This window comes from Heterodontus francisci, unplaced genomic scaffold (assembly GCF_036365525.1).
Source record: "Heterodontus francisci isolate sHetFra1 unplaced genomic scaffold, sHetFra1.hap1 HAP1_SCAFFOLD_979, whole genome shotgun sequence".
Lineage (NCBI taxonomy): Eukaryota > Metazoa > Chordata > Chondrichthyes > Heterodontiformes > Heterodontidae > Heterodontus > Heterodontus francisci.
Genome location: NW_027141411.1, coordinates 11,589 through 33,404, shown reverse-complemented (window position 1 = coordinate 33,404; position 21,816 = coordinate 11,589). Strand labels below are relative to the sequence as shown.

General features: G+C 57.0%; 1 long non-coding RNA gene across 1 annotated transcript in view; it reads left to right on the top strand.

The window, feature by feature from the left end:
- Positions 1 to 14,910, top strand: part of LOC137363352 (uncharacterized) — a 52,059-nt gene extending 37,149 nt beyond the window's left edge. The window contains exons 2-3 of the long non-coding RNA XR_010972777.1: positions 11,013 to 11,052; positions 14,843 to 14,910. This is a non-coding gene — a long non-coding RNA (uncharacterized lncRNA). The remainder of the gene's footprint in view (positions 1 to 11,012; positions 11,053 to 14,842) is intronic.
- Positions 14,911 to 21,816: the final 6,906 nt, after the last annotated feature.

The following is a 21,816-nucleotide window of genomic DNA, read 5'->3' as shown; positions in this document are numbered from 1 at the left end:
GAGTGGGCTCAGCACAATCCGGGGAAAAGAGTGGGCTGAGCACAATCCGGGGGAAAGGGTGGGCTCAGCACAATCCGGGAAAAAGAGTGGGCTCAGCACAATCCGGGGAAAAGGGTGGGCTCAGCACTATCCGAGGAAAAGAGTGGGCTCAGCACAATCCGGGGAAAAGAGTGGGCTCAGCACAATCCGGGGAAAAGGGTGGGCTCAGCACAATCCGGGGAAAAGAGTGGGCTCAGCACAATCCGGGGAAAAGGGTGGGCTCAGCACAATCCGGGGAAAAGAGTGGGCTCAGCACTATCCGGGGAAAAGGGTGGGCTCAGCACAATCCGGGGAAAAGAGTGGGCTCAGCTCAATCCGGGGAAAAGAGTGGGCTCAGCACAATCCATGGAAAAGAGTGGGCTCAGCTCAATCCGGGGAAAAGAGTGGGCTCAGCTCAATCCGGGGAAAAGAGTGGGCTCAGCACAATCCGGGGAAAAGAGTGGGCTCAGCACAATCCGGGGAAAAGGGTGGGCTCAGCACAATCCGGGGAAAAGGGTGGGCTCAGCACTATCCAGGGAAAAGAGTGGGCTCAGCACAATCCGGGGAAAAGAGTGGGCTCAGCACAATCCGGGGAAAAGAGTGGGCTCAGCACAATCCGGGGAAAAGGGTGGGCTCAGCACGATCCGGGGAAAAGGGTGGGCTCAGCACAATCCGGGGAAAAGAGTGGGCTCAGCACAATCCGAGGAAAAGAGTGGGCTCTACTCAATCCGGGGATAAGGGTTGGCTCAGCACAATCCGGGGAAAAGAGTGGGCTCAGCACAATCCGGGGAAAAGGGTGGGCTCAGCACAATCCGGGGATAAGGGTGGGCTCAGCACAATCCGGGGAAAAGAGTGGGCTCAGCACAATCCGGGGATAAGGGTGGGCTCAGCACAATCCGGGGAAAAGAGTGGGCTCAGCACAATCCGGGGAAAAGGGTGGGCTCAGCACAATCCGGGGAAAAGAGTGGGCTCAGCACAATCCGGGGAAAAGGGTGGGCTCAGCACAATCCGGGGAAAAGAGTGGGCTCAGCACAATCCGGGGAAAAGGGTGGGCACGATCCGGGGAAAAGAGTGGGCTCAGCACTATCCGGGGAAAAGAGTGGGCTCAGCACAATCCGGGGAAAAGAGTGGGCTCAGCACAATCTGGGAAAAAGAGTGGGCTCAGCACAATCCGAGGAAAAGGGTGGGCTCAGCACAATCCGGGGAAAAGAGTGGGCTCAGCACAATCCGAGGAAAAGGGTGGGCTCAGCACAATCCGGGGAAAAGGGTGGGCTCAGCACTATCCAGGGAAAAGAGTGGGCTCAGCACAATCCGGGGAAAAGGGTGGGCTCAGCACTATCCGGGGAACAGGGTGGGCACGATCCGGGGAAAAGAGTGGGCTCAGCTCAATCCGGGGAAAAGAGTGGGCTCAGCACAATCCGGGGAACAGGGTGGGCACGATCCGGGGAAAAGAGTGGGCTCAGCACTATCCAGGGAAAAGAGTGGGCTCAGCACTATCCGGGGAACAGGGTGGGCACGATCCGGGGAAAAGAGTGGGCTCAGCTCAATCCGGGGAAAAGAGTGGGCTCAGCACAATCCGGGGAAAAGAGTGGGCTCAGCACAATCCGGGGAAAAGAGTGGGCTCAGCACAATCCGGGGAAAAGAGTGGGCTCAGCACAATCCGGGGAAAAGGGTGGGCACGATCCGGGGAAAAGAGTGGGCTCAGCACAATCCTGGGAAAAGAGTGGGCTCAGCACAATCCGAGGAAAAGAGTGGGCTCAGCACAATCCGGGGAAAAGAGTGGGCTGAGCACAATCCGGGGAAAAGGGTGGGCTCAGCACAATCCGGGGAAAAGAGTGGGCTCAGCACAATCCGGGGAAAAGAGTGGGCTCAGCACTATCCGGGGAAAAGAGTGGGCTCAGCACAATCCGGGGAAAAGGGTGGGCTCAGCACAATCCGGGGAAAAGAGTGGGCTCAGCACAATCCGGGGAAAAGAGTGGGCTGAGCACAATCCGGGGAAAAGGGTGGGCTCAGCACAATCCGGGAAAAAGAGTGGGCTCAGCACAATCCGGGGAAAAGGGTGGGCTCAGCACAATCCGGGGAAAAGAGTGGGCTCAGCACTATCCGGGGAAAAGGGTGGGCTCAGCACAATCCGGGGAAAAGAGTGGGCTCAGCTCAATCCGGGGAAAAGAGTGGGCTCAGCACAATCCATGGAAAAGAGTGGGCTCAGCTCAATCCGGGGAAAAGAGTGGGCTCAGCTCAATCCGGGGAAAAGAGTGGGCTCAGCACAATCCGGGGAAAAGAGTGGGCTCAGCACAATCCGGGGAAAAGGGTGGGCTCAGCACTATCCAGGGAAAAGAGTGGGCTCAGCACAATCCGGGCTAAAGAGTGGGCTCAGCACAATCCGGGGAAAAGAGTGGGCTCAGCACAATCCGGGGAAAAGGGTGGGCTCAGCACGATCCGGGGGAAAGGGTGGGCTCAGCACAATCCGGGGAAAAGAGTGGGCTCAGCACAATCCGAGGAAAAGAGTGGGCTCTACTCAATCCGGGGATAAGGGTGGGCTCAGCACAATCCGGGGAAAAGAGTGGGCTCAGCACAATCCGGGGAAAAGAGTGGGCTCAGCACAATCCGGGGAAAAGAGTGGGCTGAGCACAATCCGGGGAAAAGGGTGGGCTCAGCACAATCCGGGGAAAAGAGTGGGCTCAGCACAATCCGGGGAAAAGAGTGGGCTCAGCACTATCCGGGGAAAAGAGTGGGCTCAGCACAATCCGGGGAAAAGGGTGGGCTCAGCACAATCCGGGGAAAAGAGTGGGCTCAGCACAATCCGGGGAAAAGAGTGGGCTGAGCACAATCCGGGGAAAAGGGTGGGCTCAGCACAATCCGGGAAAAAGAGTGGGCTCAGCACAATCCGGGGAAAAGGGTGGGCTCAGCACAATCCGGGGAAAAGAGTGGGCTCAGCACTATCCGGGGAAAAGGGTGGGCTCAGCACAATCCGGGGAAAAGAGTGGGCTCAGCTCAATCCGGGGAAAAGAGTGGGCTCAGCACAATCCATGGAAAAGAGTGGGCTCAGCTCAATCCGGGGAAAAGAGTGGGCTCAGCTCAATCCGGGGAAAAGAGTGGGCTCAGCACAATCCGGGGAAAAGAGTGGGCTCAGCACAATCCGGGGAAAAGGGTGGGCTCAGCACTATCCAGGGAAAAGAGTGGGCTCAGCACAATCCGGGCTAAAGAGTGGGCTCAGCACAATCCGGGGAAAAGAGTGGGCTCAGCACAATCCGGGGAAAAGGGTGGGCTCAGCACGATCCGGGGGAAAGGGTGGGCTCAGCACAATCCGGGGAAAAGAGTGGGCTCAGCACAATCCGAGGAAAAGAGTGGGCTCTACTCAATCCGGGGATAAGGGTGGGCTCAGCACAATCCGGGGAAAAGAGTGGGCTCAGCACAATCCGGGGAAAAGGGTGGGCTCAGCACAATCCGGGGAAAAGGGTGGGCTCAGCACAATCCGGGGAAAAGAGTGGGCTCAGCACAATCCGGGGATAAGGGTGTGCTCAGCACAATCCGGGGAAAAGAGTGGGCTCAGCACAATCCGGGGAAAAGAGTGGGCTCAGCACAATCCGGGGAAAAGAGTGGGCTCAGCACAATCCGGGGAAAAGAGTGGGCTCAGCACAATCCGAGGAAAAGGGTGGGCTCAGCACAATCCGGGGAAAAGAGTGGGCTCAGCACAATCCGAGGAAAAGGGTGGGCTCAGCACAATCCGGGGAAAAGGGTGGGCTCAGCACTATCCAGGGAAAAGAGTGGGCTCAGCACAATCCGGGGAAAAGGGTGGGCTCAGCACTATCCGGGGAACAGGGTGGGCACGATCCGGGGAAAAGAGTGGGCTCAGCTCAATCCGGGGAAAAGAGTGGGCTCAGCACAATCCGGGGAACAGGGTGGGCACGATCCGGGGAAAAGAGTGGGCTCAGCACTATCCAGGGAAAAGAGTGGGCTCAGCACTATCCGGGGAACAGGGTGGGCACGATCCGGGGAAAAGAGTGGGCTCAGCTCAATCCGGGGAAAAGAGTGGGCTCAGCACAATCCGGGGAAAAGAGTGGGCTCAGCACAATCCGGGGAAAAGAGTGGGCTCAGCACAATCCGGGGAAAAGAGTGGGCTCAGCACAATCCGGGGAAAAGGGTGGGCACGATCCGGGGAAAAGAGTGGGCTCAGCACAATCCTGGGAAAAGAGTGGGCTCAGCACAATCCGAGGAAAAGAGTGGGCTCAGCACAATCCGGGGAAAAGAGTGGGCTGAGCACAATCCGGGGAAAAGGGTGGGCTCAGCACAATCCGGGGAAAAGAGTGGGCTCAGCACAATCCGGGGAAAAGAGTGGGCTCAGCACTATCCGGGGAAAAGAGTGGGCTCAGCACTATCCGGGGAAAAGAGTGGGCTCAGCACAATCCGGGGAAAAGGGTGGGCTCAGCACAATCCGGGGAAAAGAGTGGGCTCAGCACAATCCGGGGAAAAGAGTGGGCTGAGCACAATCCGGGGAAAAGGGTGGGCTCAGCACAATCCGGGAAAAAGAGTGGGCTCAGCACAATCCGGGGAAAAGGGTGGGCTCAGCACAATCCGGGGAAAAGAGTGGGCTCAGCACTATCCGGGGAAAAGGGTGGGCTCAGCACAATCCGGGGAAAAGAGTGGGCTCAGCTCAATCCGGGGAAAAGAGTGGGCTCAGCACAATCCATGGAAAAGAGTGGGCTCAGCTCAATCCGGGGAAAAGAGTGGGCTCAGCTCAATCCGGGGAAAAGAGTGGGCTCAGCACAATCCGGGGAAAAGAGTGGGCTCAGCACAATCCGGGGAAAAGGGTGGGCTCAGCACTATCCAGGGAAAAGAGTGGGCTCAGCACAATCCGGGCTAAAGAGTGGGCTCAGCACAATCCGGGGAAAAGAGTGGGCTCAGCACAATCCGGGGAAAAGGGTGGGCTCAGCACGATCCGGGGGAAAGGGTGGGCTCAGCACAATCCGGGGAAAAGAGTGGGCTCAGCACAATCCGAGGAAAAGAGTGGGCTCTACTCAATCCGGGGATAAGGGTGGGCTCAGCACAATCCGGGGAAAAGAGTGGGCTCAGCACAATCCGGGGAAAAGGGTGGGCTCAGCACAATCCGGGGAAAAGGGTGGGCTCAGCACAATCCGGGGAAAAGAGTGGGCTCAGCACAATCCGGGGATAAGGGTGTGCTCAGCACAATCCGGGGAAAAGAGTGGGCTCAGCACAATCCGGGGAAAAGAGTGGGCTCAGCACAATCCGGGGAAAAGAGTGGGCTCAGCACAATCCGGGGAAAAGGGTGGGCACGATCCGGGGAAAAGAGTGGGCTCAGCACAATCCGGGGAAAAGAGTGGGCTCAGCACAATCCGGGGAAGAGAGTGGGCTCAGCACAATCTGGGAAAAAGAGTGGGCTCAGCACAATCCGAGGAAAAGGGTGGGCTCAGCACAATCCGGGGAAAAGAGTGGGCTCAGCACAATCCGGGGATAAGAGTGGGCTCAGCACTATCCGGGGAAAAGGGTGGGCTCAGCACAATCCGGGGAAAAGAGTGGGCTCAGCACAATCCAGGGAAAAGAGTGGGCTCAGCACAATCTGGGAAAAAGAGTGGGCTCAGCACAATCCGGGGAAAAGAGTGGGCTCAGCACAATCCGGGGAAAAGAGTGGGCTCAGCACAATCCGGGGATAAGAGTGGGCTCAGCACTATCCGGGGAAAAGGGTGGGCTCAGCACAATCCGGGGAAAAGAGTGGGCTCAGCACAATCCAGGGAAAAGAGTGGGCTCAGCACAATCCGGGGAAAAGGGTGGGCTCTACTCAATCCGGGGATAAGGGTGGGCTCAGCACTATCCGGGGAAAAGGGTGGGCACGATCCGGGGAAAAGAGTGGGCTCAGCTCAATCCGGGGAAAACAGTGGGCTCAGCACAATCCGGGGATAAGGGTGGGCTCAGCACACTCCGGGGAAAAGAGTGGGCTCAGCTCAATCCGGGGAAAAGGGTGGGCTCAGCACAATCCGGGGAAAAGAGTGGGCTCTACTCAATCCGGGGAAAAGAGTGGGCTCAGCACAATCCTGGGAAAAGAGTGGGCTCAGCACAATCCGGGGATAAGAGTGGGCTCAGCTCAATCCGGGGAAAAGAGTGGGCTCAGCACAATCCGGGGAAAAGGGTGGGTTCAGCACTATCCTGGGAAAAGAGTGGGCTCAGCTCAATCCGGGGAAAAGAGTGGGCTCAGCACAATCCGGGGAAATGGGTGGGCTCAGCACAATCCGGGGAAAAGAGTGGGCTCAGCACAATCCTGGGAAAAGAGTGGGCTCAGCACAATCCGAGGAAAAGAGTGGGCTCAGCACAATCCTGGGAAAAGAGTGGGCTCAGCACAATCCGGGGATAAGGGTGGGCTCAACACAATCCGGGGAAAAGAGTGGGCTCAGCACAATCCGGGGAAAAGAGTGGGCACGATCCGGGGAAAAGAGTGGGCTCAGCTCAATCCGGGGAAAAGAGTGGGCTCAGCACAATCCGGGGAAAAGGGTGGGCTCAGCACTATCCTGGGAAAAGAGTGGGCTCAGCACAATCCGGGGAAAAGAGTGGGCTCAGCTCAATCCGGGGAAAAGAGTGGGCTCAGCACAATCCGGGGAAAAGGGTGGGCTCAGCACTATCCTGGGAAAAGAGTGGGCTCAGCACAATCCGGGGAAAAGGCTGGGCTCAGCACAATCCAGGGAAAAGAGTGGGCACGATCCGGGGAAAAGAGTGGGCTCAGCTCAATCCGGGGAAAAGAGTGGGCTCAGCACAATCCGGGGAAAAGAGTGGGCTCAGCACAATCCGGGGAAAAGGGTGGGCTCTGCACAATCCGGGGAAAAGAGTGGGCTCAGCACAATCCTGGGAAAAGAGTGGGCTCAGCACAATCCGGGGAAAAGAGTGGGCTCAGCACAATCCGGGGAAAAGAGTGGGCTCAGCACAATCCGGGGAAAATAGTGGGCTCAGCACAATCCTGGGAAAAGAGTGGGCTCAGCACAATCCGAGGAAAAGGGTGGGCTCAGCACAATCCGAGGAAAAGGGTGGGCTCAGCACAATCCGGGGAAAAGAGTGGGCTCAGCACAATCCGGGGAAAAGAGTGGGCTCAGCACAATCCGGGGAAAAGGGTGGGCTCAGCACAATCCGGGGAAAAGAGTGGGCTCAGCACAATCCGGGAAAAAGAGTGGGCTCAGCACAATCCGGGGAAAAGAGTGGGCACGATCCGGGGAAAAGAGTGGGCTCAGCTCAATCCGGGGAAAAGAGTGGGCTCAGCACAATCCGGGGAAAAGAGTGGGCTCAGCACAATCCGGGGAAAAGGGTGGGCTCAGCACAATCCGGGGAAAAGAGTGGGCTCAGCACAATCCGGGAAAAAGAGTGGGCTCAGCACAATCCGGGGAAAAGAGTGGGCACGATCCGGGGAAAAGAGTGGGCTCAGCACAATCCGGGGAAAAGAGTGGGCTCAGCACAATCCGAGGAAAAGAGTGGGCTCAGCACAATCCGGGGAAAAGAGTGGGCTCAGCACAATCCGGGAAAAAGAGTGGGCTCAGCACAATCCGGGGAAAAGGGTGGGCTCAGCACAATCCGGGGAAAAGAGTGGGCTCAGCACAATCCGGGAAAAAGAGTGGGCTCAGCACAATCCGGGAAAAAGAGTGGGCTCAGCACAATCCGGGGAAAAGAGTGGGCTCAGCACAATCCGGGAAAAAGAGTGGGCTCAGCACAATCCGGGGAAAAGAGTGGGCTCAGAACAATCCGGGGAAAAGAGTGGGCACGATCCGGGGAAAAGAGTGGGCTCAGCTCAATCCGGGGAAAAGAGTGGGCTCAGCACAATCCGAGGAAAAGAGTGGGCTCAGCACAATCCTGGGAAAAGAGTGGGCTCAGCACAATCCGGGGAAAAGGGTGGGCTCAGCACAATCCGGGGAAAAGGGTGGGCTCAGCACAATCCGGGGAAAAGGGTTGGCTCAGCACAATCCGGGGAAAAGAGTGGGCTCAGCACAATCCGAGGAAAAGAGTGGGCTCAGCACAATCCGGGGAAAAGGGTGGGCTCAGCACAATCCTGGGAAAAGAGTGGGCTCAGCACAATCCAGGGAAAAGGGTGGGCTGAGCACAATCCGGGGAAAAGGGTGGGGTCAGCACTATCCGGGGAAAAGAGTGGGCTCAGCACAATCCGAGGAAAAGAGTGGGCTCAGCACAATCCGGGGAAAAGAGTGGGCTCAGCACAATCCGGGGAAAAGAGTGGGCTCAGCACAATCCGGGGAAAAGAGTGGGCTCAGCACTATCCGGGGAAAAGGGTGGGCTCAGCACAATCCGAGGAAAAGAGTGGGCTCAGCACAATCCGGGAAAAAGGGTGGGCTCAGCACAATCCGGGGAAAAGAGTGGGCTCAGCACAATCCGGGGAAAAGGGTGGGCTCAGCACAATCCTGGGAAAAGAGTGGGCTCAGCACAATCCAGGGAAAAGAGTGGGCTCAGCACAATCCGGGGAAAAGAGTGGGCTCAGCACAATCCGGGGAAAAGGGTGGGCTCAGCACAATCCGGGGAAAAGGGTGGGCTCAGCACAATCCGTGGAAAAAGAGTGGGCTCAGCACAATCCGGGAAAAAGAGTGGGATAAGCACTATCCATGGAAAAGAGTGGGCTCAGCACAATCCGAGGAAAAGAGTGGGCTCAGCACAATCCGGGGAAAAGAGTGGGCTCAGCACAATCCGAGGAAAAGAGTGGGCTCAGCACAATCCGGGGAAAAGAGTGGGCTCAGCACAATCCGGGGAAAAGAGTGGGCTCAGCACTATCCATGGAAAAGAGTGGGCTCAGCACAATCCGAGGAAAAGAGTGGGCTCAGCACTATCCGGGGAAAAGGGTGGGCTCAGCACAATCCGGGGAAAAGGGTGGGCTCAGCACAATCCGGGGAAAAGGGTGGGCTCAGCACTATCCATGGAAAAGAGTGGGCTCAGCAGAATCCGGGGAAAAGAGTGGGCTCAGCACAATCCGGGAAAAAGAGTGGGATAAGCACTATCCATGGAAAAGAGTGGGCTCAGCACAATCCGGGGAAAAGAGTGGGCTCAGCACAATCCGGGAAAAAGAGTGGGATAAGCACAATCCAAGGAAAAGGGTGGGCTCAGCACAATCCGGGGAAAAGGGTGGGCTCAGCACTATCCATGGAAAAGAGTGGGCTCAGCAGAATCCGGGGAAAAGAGTGGGCTCAGCACAATCCGGGAAAAAGAGTGGACTCAGCACAATCCGGGGAAAAGAGTGGGCTCAGCACAATCCGGGAAAAAGAGTGGGCTCAGCACAATCCAGGGAAAAGAGTGGGCTCAGCACAATCCAGGGAAAAGGGTGGGCTCAGCACAATCCGGGAAAAAGAGTGGGCTCAGCACAATACGGGGAAAAGAGTGGGCTCAGCACAATCCGGGGAAAAGAGTGGGCTCAGCACAATCCGGGAAAAAGAGTGGGCTCAGCAGAATCCGGGGAAAAGAGTGGGCTCAGCACTATCCATGGAAAAGAGTGGGCTCAGCACAATCCGAGGAAAAGAGTGGGCTCAGCACAATCCGGGGAAAAGAGTGGGCTCAGCACAATCCGGGAAAAAGAGTGGGCTCAGCACAATCCAGGGAAAAGAGTGGGCTCAGCACAATCCAGGGAAAAGGGTGGGCTCAGCACAATCCGGGAAAAAGAGTGGGCTCAGCACAATCCGGGGAAAAGAGTGGGCTCAGCACAATCCGGGGAAAAGAGTGGGCTCAGCACAATCCGGGAAAAAGAGTGGGCTCAGCAGAATCCGGGGAAAAGAGTGGGCTCAGCACTATCCATGGAAAAGAGTGGGCTCAGCACAATCCGGGAAAAAGAGTGGGCTCAGCACAATCCGGGGAAAAGAGTGGGCTCAGCACTATCCGGGGAAAAGAGTGGGCTCAGCACTATCCGGGGAAAAGGGTGGGCTCAGCACAATCCGAGGAAAAGAGTGGGCTCAGCACAATCCGGGGAAAAGGGTGGGCTCAGCACAATCCTGGGGAAAGAGTGGGCTCAGCACAATCCGGGGAAAAGAGTGGGCTCAGCACAATCCGGGAAAAAGAGTGGGCTCAGCACAATCCGGGGAAAAGGGTGGGCTCAGCACGATCCGAGGAAAAGGGTGGGCACGATCCGGGGAAAAGAGTGGGCTCAGCACTATCCGAGGAAAAGGGTGGGCACTATCCGAGGAAAAGGGTGGGCACAATCCGAGGAAAAGGTTGGGCACGATCCGGGGAAAAGAGTGGGCTCAGCACAATCCGGGGATAAGGGTGGGCTCAGCACAATCCGGGGAAAAGGGTGGGCACGATCCGGGGAAAAGAGTGGGCTCAGCTCAATCCGGGGAAAAGAGTGGGCTCAGCACTATCCGGGGAAAAGAGTGGGCTCAGCACTATCCGGGGAAAAGAGTGGGCTCAGCACAATCCGAGGAAAAGAGTGGGCTCAGCACAATCCGGGGAAAAGGGTGGGCTCAGCACAATCCGGGAAAAAGAGTGGGCTCAGCACAATCCGGGGAAAAGGGTGGGCTCAGCACGATCCGAGGAAAAGGGTGGGCACGATCCGGGGAAAAGAGTGGGCTCAGCACTATCCGAGGAAAAGGGTGGGCACTATCCGAGGAAAAGGGTGGGCACAATCCGAGGAAAAGGGTGGGCACGATCCGGGGAAAAGAGTGGGCTCAGCACAATCCGGGGATAAGGGTGGGCTCAGCACAATCCGGGGAAAAGGGTGGGCACGATCCGGGGAAAAGAGTGGGCTCAGCTCAATCCGGGGAAAAGAGTGGGCTCAGCACAATCCGGGGATAAGGGTGGGCACGATCCGGGGAAAAGAGTGGGCTCAGCACAATCCGGGGATAAGGGTGGGCACGATCCGGGGAAAAGAGTGGGCTCAGCACTATCCGGGGTAAGGAGCTTTCCTGCTAGTCACACTGTGAATCCATAACCCTCCCCCTGTGTGCGGGGGCTGAGACCGGGCGTGCGGGGGCTGAGACCGAGTGTGCGGGCTGACTGAGTTTGCTCTCTTTCAGGGAGTTGGATGACCCGATCTCCGCCGATCTGGAGGAAGAGGCAAGTAGCCCCCGGCCCTCACTCCCGGCCCTGCCTCCCAGCACCTGGCCCTGCCTCCCGGCCCTGCCTCCCGGCCCCGCCTCCTGCCCCCGGCCCCGCCTCCCCGGCCCCCGGCCCCGCCTCCCCTGCCCCCGACCCCGCCTCCCAAGCCCCTGACCCCGCCTCCCTGATTCCTGACCCTGCCCTCTTGCCCTCCGTCTGCATCCCAAAGACGCCTAATGGTTTTTGACCCAAAACTCCAACTCCATCCATGACTCAATTCCCTCTCCGCTTCCCTGACCGCTGCCATTCGCTGACCGTTCCCGTTCCCGCTCCCTGACTGCTCCGGTTCCCTGACGCTTCCGGTTCCTGTTCGCTGACCGCTCGGGTTCCCTGATCTCTCCGGTTCCCTGACCGCTGCCATTCGCTGACCGTACCCGCTCCCTGACTGCTCCGGTTCCCTGACGCTTCCGGTTCCTGTTCGCTGACCGCTCGGGTTCCCTGATCTCTCCGGTTCCCTGACCGCTGCCATTCGCTGACCGTACCCGCTCCCTGACTGCTCCGGTTCCCTGACGCTTCCGGTTCCTGTTCGCTGACCGCTCGGGTTCCCTGATCTCTCCGGTTCCCTGACCGCTGCCATTCGCTGACCGTACCCGCTCCCTGACTGCTCCGGTTCCCTGACGCTTCCGGTTCCTGTTCGCTGACCGCTCGGGTTCCCTGATCTCTCCGGTTCCCTGACCGCTGCCATTCGCTGACCGTACCCGCTCCCTGACTGCTCCGGTTCCCTGACGCTTCCGGTTCTCGTTCCCTGGCCGCTCGGGTTCCCTGGCTGCTCGGGTTCCCTGAAGGCTGCCGTTCCCTGACCGCTGCCGTTCCCTGATGCTTCCGGTTCCCTGATGCTTCCGGTTCCCGTTCGCTGACCGCTCTGGTTCCCCGACCGCTCCGGTTCGCCGACCATTCCCGTTCACCGACCGTTCCAGTTCCCTGACCTCTCCAGTTCGCTGACCGCTGCAGTTGCCTGATCGCTCCGGTTCGCTGACCGCTCCCGTTCCTTGACCGCTCCCGTTCCCTGAGTCTTCCAGTTCCCTGACCGCTCCGGGTCCCTGACCGCTTACTTGCTTACTGACTTTTCTTTCACGCTCACTGATTTTACTCTCACATTCTTTGATTTCTCACACTTGCTGAATTTACATTCACTCCCTGATTTCACTTTTGCTCAATGATATTTCTCACGCTGATTTTACACTCGCTCATTGATTTTATTCCATTTGACTTTCGCTCACTCACTGATCACTCATGCTCACTGATTTCTTTCTTGCTCACTGATATCCCTCACTTGCAGACTTCACACTCACTCACTGATTTTACTCTCTGGCTTGCTGATTTCTTACACACTGATCACTTGCTGATTTCACTCTCTCACTCATCGATTTTTCACTCACATTCTGATTCCTCTCACATTCACTGATCACACACTTGCTGATTTCACTCACATTCACTGATCTCACACTTGCTGATTTCACTGGCTCGCTGATTTCACTCACATTCACTGATCACACACTTGCTGATTTCTCTCACATTCACTGCTCTCACACTTGCTGATTTCACTGGCTTGCTGATTTCACTCACATTCACTGATCATACACTTGCTGATTTCACTCACATTCACTGGCTCGCTGATTTCACTCACATTCACTGATCACACACTCGCTGATTTCTCTCACATTCACTGATCACACACTTGCTGATTTCGCTCACATTCACTGATCACACACTCGCTGATTCCTCTCACATTCACTGATCACACACTTGCTGATTTCTCTCACATTCACTGATCTCACACTTGCTGATTTCACTGGCTCGCTGATTTCACTCACATTCACTGATCTCACACTTGCTGATTTCTCTCACATTCACTGATCACACACTTGCTGATTTCACTCACATTCACTGATCTCACACTTGCTGATTTCACTCACATTCACTGATCTCACACTTGCTGATTTCACTGGCTCGCTGATTTCACTCAGATTCACTGATCACACACTTGCTGATTTCACTCACATTCACTGATCTCACACTTGCTGATTTCACTCACATTCACTGATCACACACTTGCTGATTTCTCTCACATTCACTGATCTCACACTTGCTGATTTCACTCACATTCACTGATCTCACACTTGCTGATTTCTCTCACATTCACTGATCTCACACTTGCTGATTTCACTGGCTCGCTGATTTCACTCACATTCACTGATCTCACACTTGCTGATTTCACTCACATTCACTGATCTCACACTTGCTGATTTCACTCACATTCACTGATCTCACACTTGCTGATTTCACTCACATTCACTGATCACACAGTTGCTGATTTCTCTCACATTCACTGATCTCACACTTGCTGATTTCACTCACATTCACTGATCTCACACTTGCTGATTTCACTCACATTCACTGATCACACACTTGCTGATTTCTCTCACATTCACTGATCTCACACTTGCTGATTTCACTCACATTCACTGATCTCACACTTGCTGATTTCTCTCACATTCACTGATCTCACACTTGCTGATTTCACTGGCTCGCTGATTTCACTCACATTCACTGATTTCACTGGCTCGCTGATTTCACTCACATTCACTGATCACACACTTGCTAATTTCACTCACATTCACTGATCTCACACTTGCTGATTTCACTGGCTCGCTGATTTCTCTCACATTCACTGATCTCACACTTGCTGATTTCACTCACATTCACTGATCACACACTTGATGATTTCTCTCACATTCACTGATCTCACACTCGCTAATTTCACTCACATTCACTGATCTCACACTTGCTGATTTCACTGGCTCGCTGATTTCACTCACATTCACTGATCTCACACTTGCTGATTTCTCTCACATTCACTGATCTCACACTTGCTGATTTCTCTCACATTCACTGATCTCACACTTGCTGATTTCTCTCACATTCACTGATCTCACACTTGCTGATTTCACTGGCTCGCTGATTTCTCTCACATTCACTGATCTCACACTTGCTGATTTCTCTCACATTCACTGATCTCACACTTGCTGATTTCTCTCACATTCACTGATCTCACACTTGCTGATTTCACTGGCTCGCTGATTTCACTCACATTCACTGATCACACACTTGCTAATTTCACTCACATTCACTGATCTCACACTTGCTGATTTCACTGGCTCGCTGATTTCACTCACATTCACTGATCACACACTTGATGATTTCTCTCACATTCACTGATCTCACACTTGCTAATTTCACTCACATTCACTGATCTCACACTTGCTGATTTCACTGGCTCGCTGATTTCACTCACATTCACTGATCTCACACTTGCTGATTTCTCTCACATTCACTGATCTCACACTCGCTGATTTCACTCACATTCACTGATCTCACACTCGCTGATTTCACTCACACTCGCTGATTTCACTCTCACACTCCCTGACATTCTGTTTTCACTTTTTCTCTTAGATTCCACTCTCATGCTCACTGATTCCATCCTCTCACTCAGATTTCTCTTGCTCACTCGCTGATTGCTCTCTCATACTGCCTCCTCCCACTCTGAATTTCCCCTCATGCTATGATTTGTCTCTGATTTCTCATTTACTTGGAGCTGTTGTTGATATCTCATTCATGCTCTGTTGTCTTCTTCTGACCTTTTTCTCGTTCTATGGAAATTCTCTGATTTCTCAATCTCCATCTGCTTTATTTCCCTCGCTCTCGGCCTGCACTCTGATTTTGCTGATTTCTCACTCTCGTGTTTCAGGAAGAAATCAGCGAGGATGACGTTGATGAAAATTTTAAGGCAATGTTCAGACAGCTTGCTGGCGAGGTGAGTGATGTGTCCATGTTGGTTATTAAACTGGGTTCCCCATCACAAAAATCAACACCTCCACAAAAGACGCCAAGATATCCTGATTGACGTCACGCTGAGCTCGAGTATCACACTGTCCCCCGGGTATCACACTGACCCCCGGGTATCACACTGACCCCCGGGTATCACACTGTCCCCCGGTAATCACACTGTCCCCCCGGGTATCACACTGACCCCCGGGTATCACACTGTCCCCCGGGTATCACACTGTCCCCCGGGTATCACACTGACCCCCCGGGTATCACACTGTCCCCCGGGTATCACACTGTCCCCCGGTCATCACACTGACCCCCCGGGTATCACACTGTCCCCCGGGTATCACACTGTCCCCCGGGTATCACACTGTCCCCCGGTCATCACACTGTCCCCCGGGTATCACACTGTCCCCCGGGTATCACACTGTCCCCCGGGTATCACACTGTCCCCCGGTAATCACACTGTCCCCCGGGTATCACACTGACCCCCGGGTATCACACTGACCCCCGGGTATCACACTGTCCGCCCGGGTATCACACTGTCCCCCCGGGTATCACACTGTCCCCCGGCTATCACACTGTCCCCCGGGTATCACACTGACCACCGGGTATCACACTGACCCCCCGGGTATCACACTGTCCCCCGGGTATCACACTGTCCCCCGGTCATCACACTGACCCCCCGGGTATCACACTGTCCCCCGGGTATCACACTGTCCCCCGGTCATCACACTGTCCCCCGGGTATCACACTGTCCCCCGGGTATCACACTGTCCCCCGGTAATCACACTGTCCCCCGGGTATCACACTGTCTCCCGGTAATCACACTGACCCCCGGGTATCACACTGACCCCCGGGTATCACACTGTCCGCCCGGGTATCACACTGTCCCCCCGGGTATCACACTGTCCCCCGGCTATCACACTGTCCCCCGGGTATCACACTGTCCCCCGGGTATCACACTGACCCCCGGGTATCACACTCTCCGCCCGGGTATCACACTGTCCCCCGGGTATCACACTGTCCCCCCGGGTATCACACTGTCCCCCGGGTATCACACTGTCCCCCCGGGTATCACACTGTCCCCCCGGGTATCACGCTGACCTCGAGTATCACACTGTCCCCCGGGTATCACACTGTCCCCCGGGTATCACACTGACCCCCGGGTATCACACTGTCCCCCGGGTATCACACTGTCCCCCGGGTATCACACTGTCTCCCGGTAATCACACTGACCCCCGGGTATCACACTGACCCCCGGGTATCACACTGTCCCCCCGGGTATCACACTGACCCCCGGGTATCACACTGTCCCCCGGTAATCACACTGACCCCCGGGTATCACACTGTCCCCCGGGTATCACACTGACCCGCGGGTATCACACTGACCCCCGGGTATCACACTGTCTCCCAGTAATCACACTGTCCCCCGGGTATCACACTGTCTCCCGGTAATCACACTGACCCCCGGGTATCACACTGACCCCCGGGTATCATACTGTCCCCCCGGGTATCACACTGTCCCCCCGGGTATCACACTGACCCCCGGGTATCACACTGACCCCCGGGTATCACACTGTCCCCCGGTAATCACACTGTCCCCCGGTAATCACACTGTACCCCGGGTATCACACTGACCCCCGGGTATCACACTGACCCCCGGGTATCTCACTGTCCCTCGATAATCACACTGTCCCCCGGGTATCACACTGTCCCCCCGGGTATCACACTGTCCCCCGGGCATCACACTGACCCCCGGGTATCACACTGTCCCCCCGGGTATCACACTGTCCCCCCGGGTATCACACTGACCCCCGGGTATCACACTGACCCCCGGGTATCACACTGTCCCCCCGGGTATCACACTGTCCCCCGGTAATCACACTGTCCCCCGGGTATCACACTGTCTCCCGGTAATCACACTGTCCCCCGGGTATCACACTGACCCCCGGGTATCACACTGTCCCCCGGGTATCACACTGTCCCCCGGGTATCACACTGTCTCCCGGTAATCACACTGACCCCCGGGTATCACACTGACCCCCGGGTATCTCACTGTCCCCCGGGTATCACACTGTCCCCCCGGGTATCACACTGACCCCCGGGTATCACACTGTCCCCCCGGGTATCACACTGTCCCCCGGTAATCACACTGTCCCCCGGGTATCACACTGACCCCCGGGTATCACACTGTCTCCCGGTAATCACACTGACCCCCGGGTATCACACTGTCCCCCGGGTATCACACTGTCCCCCGGGTATCACACTGACCCCCGGGTATCACACTGACCCCCGGGTATCACACTGTCCCCCCGGGTATCACACTGTCCCCCGGTAATCACACTGTCCCCCGGGTATCACACTGTCTCCCGGTAATCACACTGACCCCCGGGTATCACACTGACCCCCGGGTATCACACTGTCCCCCCGGGTATCACACTGTCCCCCCGGGTATCACACTGACCCCCGGGTATCACACTGACCCCCGGGTATCACACTGTCCCCCGGTAATCACACTGTCCCCCGGTCATCACACTGTACCCCGGGTATCACACTGACCCCCGGGTATCACACTGACCCCCGGGTATCTCACTGTCCCTCGATAATCACACTGTCCCCCGGGTATCACACTGTCCCCCCGGGTATCACACTGTCCCCCGGTAATCACACTGACCCCCGGGTATCTCACTGTCCCTCGATAATCACACTGTCCCCCGGGTATCACACTGTCCCCCCGGGTATCACACTGTCCCCCGGTAATCACACTGTCCCCCGGGTATCACACTGACCCCCGGGTATCTCACTGTCCCCCGGGTATCACACTGTCCCCCGGTAATCACACTGTCCCCCGGTAATCACACTGTACCCCGGGTATCACACTGTCCCCCGGTAATCACACTGTCCCCCGGGTATCACACTGCCCCCGGGTATCACACTGACCCCCGGGTATCAGACTGTCCCCCGGGTATCACACTGTCCCCCGGGTATCACACTGTCCCCCGGGTATCACACTGTCCCCCGGGTATCACACTGACCCCCGGGTATCTCACTGTCCTTCGATAATCACACTGTCCCCCGGTAATCACACTGTCCCCCGGGTATCACACTGACCCCCGGGTATCAGACTGTACCCCGGGTATCAGACTGTCCCCCGGGTATCACACTGTCCCCCGGGTATCACACTGACCCCCGGGTATCTCACTGTCCCTCGATAATCACACTGTCCCCCCGGGAATCAGACTGTCCCCCGGTAATCACACTGTGCCCCGGGTATCACACTGTCTCCCCGGGTATCTCACAGTCCCCCCGGGTATCACACTGACACCCGGGTATCACACTGACACCCGGGTATCACACTGTCCCTCGATAATCACACTGTCCCCCGGGTATCACACTGACCCCCGGGTATCACACTGTCCCCCAGTAATCACACTGTCCCTCGATAATCACACTGTCCCCCCGGGAATCAGACTGTCCCCCGGTAATCACACTGTGCCCCGGGTATCACACTGTCTCCCCGGGTATCTCACAGTCCCCCCGGGTATCACACTGACACCCGGGTATCACACTGACACCCGGGTATCACACTGTCCCTCGATAATCACACTGTCCCCCCGGGTATCACACTGTGCCCCGGGTATCACACTGTGCCCCGGGTATCACACTGTCCCCCGGGTATCACACTGTCCCCCGTGTATCACACTGACCCCCGGGTATCACACTGTCCCCCGGGTATCACACTGTCCCTCGATAATCACACTGTCCCCCGGGTATCACACTGTCCCCCGGGTATCACACTGTCCCCCGGCTATCACACTGACCCCCGGCTATCACACTGTCCCCCGGGTATCACACTGTCCCCCGTGTATCACACTGTCCCCCGGGTATCACACTGTCCCCCGGCTATCACACTGACCCCCGGGTATCACACTGTCCCCCGGGTATCACACTGTCCCCCGGGTATCACACTGTCCCCCGGCTATCACACTGACCCCCGGGTATCACACTGTCCCCCGGGTATCACACTGTCCCCCGGGTATCACACTGTCCCTCGATAATCACACTGACCCCCGGGTATCACACTGTCCCCCGGGTATCACACTGTCCCCCGGGTATCACACTGTCCCTCGATAATCACACTGACCCCCGGGTATCACACTGTCCCCCGGGTATCACACTGTCCCCCGGGTATCACACTGTCCCTCGATAATCACACTGTCCCCCGGGTATCACACTGACCCCCGGGTATCACACTGACCCCCGGGTATCACACTGTCTCCCAGTAATCACACTGTCCCCCGGGTATCACACTGTCTCCCGGTAATCACACTGACCCCCGGGTATCACACTGACCCCCGGGTATCACACTGACCCCCGGGTATCACACTGTCTCCCGGTAATCACACTGACCCCCGGGTATCACACTGTCCCCCGGGTATCACACTGTCCCCCGGGTATCACACTGTCCCCCGGCTATCACACTGACCCCCGGGTATCACACTGTCCCCCGGGTATCACACTGACCCCTGGGTATCAGACTGTCCCCCGGGTATCACACTGTCCCCCGGGTATCACACTGACCCCCGGGTATCTCACTGTCCTTCGATAATCACACTGTCCCCCGGTAATCACACTGTCCCCCGGGTATCACACTGACCCCCGGGTATCAGACTGTCCCCCGGGTATCAGACTGTCCCCCGGGTATCACACTGTCCCCCGGGTATCACACTGTCCCCCGGGTATCACACTGACCCCCGGGTATCTCACTGTCCCTCGATAATCACACTGTCCCCCCGGGAATCAGACTGTCCCCCGGTAATCACACTGTGCCCCGGGTATCACACTGTCTCCCCGGGTATCTCACAGTCCCCCCGGGTATCACACTGACACCCGGGTATCACACTGACACCCGGGTATCACACTGACACCCGGGTATCACACTGTCCCTCGATAATCACACTGTCCCCCGGGTATCACACTGACCCCCGGGTATCACACTGTCCCTCGATAATCACACTGTCCCCCGGGTATCACACTGACCCCCGGGTATCACACTGACACCCGGGTATCACACTGTCCCTCGATAATCACACTGTCCCCCGGGTATCACACTGTCCCCCGGTAATCACACTGTCCCTCGATAATCACACTGTCCCTCGATAATCACACTGTCCCCCCGGGTATCACACTGTGCCCCGGGTATCACACTGTCCCCCGGGTATCACACTGTCCCTCGATAATCACACTGTCCCCCGGGTATCACACTGTCCCCCGGCTATCACACTGACCCCCGGCTATCACACTGTCCCCCGGGTATCACACTGTCCCCCGTGTATCACACTGTCCCCCGGGTATCACACTGTCCCCCGGGTATCACACTGTCCCCCGGCTATCACACTGACCCCCGGGTATCACACTTTCCCCCGGGTATCACACTGTCCCCCGGCTATCACACTGACCCCCGGGTATCACACTGTCCCCCGGGTATCACACTGTCCCCCGGGTATCACACTGTCCCTCGATAATCACACTGACCCCCGGGTATCACACTGTCCCCCGGGTATCACACTGTCCCCCGGGTATCACACTGTCCCTCGATAATCACACTGACCCCCGGGTATCACACTGTCCCCCGGGTATCACACTGTCCCCCGGGTATCACACTGTCCCTCGATAATCACACTGTCCCCCGGGTATCACACTGACCCCCGGGTATCACACTGTCCCTCGATAATCACACTGACCCCCGGGTATCACACTGTCCCCCGGGTATCACACTGTCCCCCGGGTATCACACTGACCCCCGGGTATCACACTGTCCCCCGGGTATCACACTGTCCCCCGGGTATCACACTGACCCCGGGTATCACACTGTCCCCCGGGTATCACACTGTCCCCCGGGTATCACACTGACCCCCGGGTATCACACTGTCCCCCGGGTATCACACTGTCCCCCGGGTATCACACTGACCCCGGGTATCACACTGTCCCTCGATAATCACACTGTCCCCCGGGTATCACACTGACCCCCGGGTATCACACTGTCCCCCGGGTATCACACTGTCCCCCGGGTATCACACTGTCCCCCGGGTATCACACTGTCCCCCGGGTATCACACTGACCCCCGGGTATCACACTGACCCCCGGGTATCACACTGTCCCCCGGGTATCACACTGTCCCCCGGGTATCACACTGACCCCGGGTATCACACTGTCCCCCGGTAATCACACTGTCCCCCGGGTATCACACTGTCCCCCGGGTATCCCACTGTCCCTCGATAATCACACTGTCCCCCGGGTATCACACTGTCCCCCGGGTATCACACTGTCCCCCGGTAATCACACTGTCCCCCGGGTATCACACTGTCCCTCGATAATCACACTGTCCCCCCGGGTATCACACTGTCCCCCGGGTATCACACTGTCCCCCGTGTATCACACTGACCCCCGGGTATCACACTGTCCCCCGGGTATCACACTGTCCCCCGGGTATCACACTGTCCCCCGGGTATCACACTGTCCCCCGGGTATCACACTGTCCCCCGGGTATCACACTGTCCCCCGGGTATCACACTGACCCCGGGTATCACACTGTCCCTCGATAATCACACTGACCCCCGGGTATCACACTGTCCCCCGGTAATCACACTGTCCCCCGGGTATCACACTGTCCCCCGGGTATCCCACTGTCCCTCGATAATCACACTGTCCCCCGGGTATCACACTGTCCCCCGGGTATCACACTGTCCCCCGGTAATCACACTGTCCCCCGGGTATCACACTGTCCCTCGATAATCACACTGTCTCCCCGGGTATCACACTGTCCCCCGGGTATCACACTGTCCCCCGTGTATCACACTGACCCCCGGGTATCACACTGTCCCCCGGGTA